Below are 3,755 nucleotides of genomic sequence, written 5' to 3'. Positions count from 1 at the left end.
AATACTGAAGAGAATCCAAAAAGAGAGTGCAAGGCCATTGATATAATCAACATGGCCGAACCTAAAGAGGAAGGAGAGGACGTGAATCCCAATGAGGAATACCTCATGGGACGTCTCTCAAGCAAGAAGGAGTTCCCTGTTGAGGACCTAAAGGAAGCTGAGGCTCATATAGAGACCATAGAGATTCCATTAAACCTCCTTCTGCCATTCATGAGCTCTGAAGACTATTCTTCCTCTAAAGAGGATGAAGATGTAACTGGAGAGCAAGTTGCTCAATATCTAGGAGTTATCATGAAGCTGAATGCCAAGTTGTTTGGTAATGAGACTTGGGAAGGTAAACCTCCCTTGCTCATTGGTGAACTAGATACATGGGTTCAGCAAACTTTACCTCAAAAGAAATAATATCTTGGTAAATTTATAATACCCTGCACCATAGGCACCATGATCTTTGAAAAAGCTCTGTGTGACCTAGGGTCAGGCATAAATCTTATGCCACTCTCTGTAATGGAGAAGCTGGGGATCATTGAGGTACAGCCTGCCATATTTTTATTGCAAATGGCAGACAAGTTAGTAAGACAAGCTTATGGATTGGTAGAGGACGTGTTGGTAAAGGTTGAAGGCCTTTACATCCCTACTGATTTCATAATCTTAGACACTAGGAAGGAGGAGGATGAATGCATCATCCTTGGAAGACCTTTCCTAGCCTAAGCAGGAGCTGTGATAGATGTTAACAGAGGAGAATTAGTCCTTCAATTGAATGGGGACTACCTTGTGTTTAAGGCTCAAGGATCTTCTTCTTTAACAATAGAGAGGAAGCATGAAAAGCTTCTCTCAATACAGAGTCAAACAAAGTCCCCACAATCAAACTCTAAGTTTGGTGTTGGGAGTCTACAACATTGACCTGATCACCTGTGTGGCTCCATGAGAGCCCACTGTCAAGCTATTGACATTAAAGAAGCGCTTATTGAGAGGTAACCCAATTTTTATTTATCTAATTTTTATTTTATTTTATTTTATTTTATTAGGTTCATGATCATGTGGAGTCATGAAAAAAAACACAAAAATTAAAAACAAAATCAAAAACAGCAGAAGAAAAATCACACCCTGGAGAAAGGACTTACTAGCGTTCAAACGCCAGTTAGGCGCATCTGGCTGGCGTTCAACGCCAGAACAGAGCATGAATTTGGCGTTGAACGCCAGAAACAAGCAGCATCCTGGCGTTTGAACGCCAGGAATATACCCTGAGGAGAGCTGGCACTGAACGCCAGAAACAAGCATGGAACTGGCGTTCAACGCCAGAAACATGCTACAATTGGGCGTTGAACGCCCAACATAAGCATCACTTCGGCGTTTAAACGCCAGAATTGTATGCAAAGGCGTTTTACATGCCTAATTGGTGCAGGGATGTAAATTCTTGACAGCTCAGGATCTGTGGACCGCACAGGATCCCCACCTACCTCAAGTCACCTTCTTTCCTCTTCTTCACATTCATCCTCTCTTCCCCATAAACACTCTTCCCCAAAAACCCTTCACTAATCACCTCAATCTCTCTTTCCAATTACCCCCTTCACCACTCACATCCTTCCACTCTTCCCCATAAACCCCACCTACCTTCAAAATCACTTTCCCACCCAACCCACCCAACATGGCCGAACCTTAACCCCTCTCCCTCCACTATAAATACCCCTCCATTCTTCTTCATTTTCACACAACACAACCCCCTCTTCTATACCTTGGCTAAATACACCTTCCCCCCACTCTCCTTTATATTTTCTCTTCTTCTTCTTCTCTTCTTTCTTCTCTTGCTCGAGGGTGAGCAAAATTCTAAGTTTGGTGTGGTAAAAGCATAGCTTTTTGTTTTTTCATAACCATTAATGGCACCTAAGGTCAGAGAAACCTCCAGAAAAGGGAAAGGGAAGACAAAAGCTTCCACCTCCGAGTCATGGGAGATGGAGAGTTTCATCTCCAAAGCCCATCAAGACCACTTCTATGATGTTGTAGCCAAGAAGAAGGTGATCCCTGAGGTCCCTTTCAAGCTCAAGAAAAATGAGTATCCGGAGATCCGACATGAGATTCAAAGTAGAGGTTGGGAAGTTCTGACCAACCCCATTCAACAAGTCAGAATCTTGATGGTTCAAGAGTTCTATGCCAATGCATGGATCATTAGGAACCATGATCAAAGTATGAACCCGAATCCAAAGAACTATTTCACAATGGTTCGGGGGAAATACTTAGATTTCAGTCCAGAAAATGTGAGGTTGGCGTTCAACTTGCCTACGATGCAAGGAGATGCACGCCCCTACACTAGAAGGGTCAACTTTAATCAAATGTTAGACCAAGTCCTTATGGACATATGTATGGAAGGAGCTCAATGGAAAAGAGACTCCAAAGGCAAGCCGGTTCAATTAAGAAGACTGGACCTCAAGCCTGTGGCTAGAGGATGGTTGGAGTTCATCCAACGCTCCATCATCCCCACTAGCAACCGATCTGAAGTTACTGTGGATCGGGCCATCATGATTCATAGCATCATGAATGGAGAGGAAGTATAAGTTCATGAAGTCATCTCCCTTGAATTCTACAAAATAGCCAAAAAGCTCTCTGATGAGCGGATAATTTATACGCTTTTTGGCATTGTTTTTAGTATGTTTTTAGTATGTTTTAGTTAGTTTTTATTATATTATTATTATTTTTTAATTAAAATTTACTTTTCTGGACTTTACCATGAGTTTGTGTATTTTTCTATGATTTCAGGTATTTTCTGGCTGAAATTTAGGGACCTGAGCAAAAATCTGATTCAGAGGCTGAAAAGGACTGCAGATGCTGTTGGATTCTGACCTCCCTACACTCGAAGTGGATTTTCTAGAGCTACAGAAGCCCAATCGGCGCACTCTCAACTGCGTTAGAACGTAGACATCCTGGGCTTTCCAGAAATGTATAATAGTCCATACTTTGCCTGAGATTTGATGGCCCAAACAGGCATTCCAAGTCAGCTCAAGAATTCTGGCGTAAAACGCCGGAACTGGCACAAGAATGGGAGTTAAACGCCCAAACTGGCACAAAAGCTGGCGTTTAACTCCAAGAAGAGCCTCTACACGAAAATGCTTCAATTCTCAGCCCAAGTACACACCAAGTGGGCCCGGAAGTGGATTTTTATGTCATTTACTCATCTTTGTAAACCCTAAGCTACTAGTTCTCTACAAATAGGCCCTTTTGCTATTGTATTAGACATCTTGGTAGCTATCTTTGAGTAGTCTTATGCTATCTTAGATCATGGGGGCTGGCCTCTCGGCCATGCCTAGACCTTGTTCTTATGTATTTTCAATGGTGGAGTTTCTACACACCATAGATTAAGGTGTGGAGCTCTGCTGTACCTCGAGTATTAATGCAATACTATTGTTCTTCTATTCAATTCAGCTTATTCTTGTTCTAAGATATCACTTGTTCCTCAACTTGATGAATGTGATGATCCGTGACACTCATCATCATTCTCACCTATGAACGTGTGCCTAACAACCACCTCCGTTCTACCTTAGATTGAGTGGATATCTCTTGGATTTCTTAACCGGAATCTTCGTGGTATAAGCTAGAATTGATGGCGGCATTCAAGAGAATCCGGAAGGTCTAAACCTTGTTTGTGGTATTCTGAGTAGAATTCAAGGATTGAATGACTGTGACGAGCTTCAAACTCGCGATTGTGGGGTGTTAGTGACAGACGCAAAAGAATCACTGGATTCTATTCCGACATGATCGAGAAC

The sequence above is a fragment of the Arachis duranensis genome, chromosome 9 (assembly GCF_000817695.3).
Source record: "Arachis duranensis cultivar V14167 chromosome 9, aradu.V14167.gnm2.J7QH, whole genome shotgun sequence".
Taxonomy (NCBI): domain Eukaryota; kingdom Viridiplantae; phylum Streptophyta; class Magnoliopsida; order Fabales; family Fabaceae; genus Arachis; species Arachis duranensis.
The sequence above is the reverse complement of the archived record's forward strand: the minus strand, read 5'-3'. Positions refer to the sequence as shown.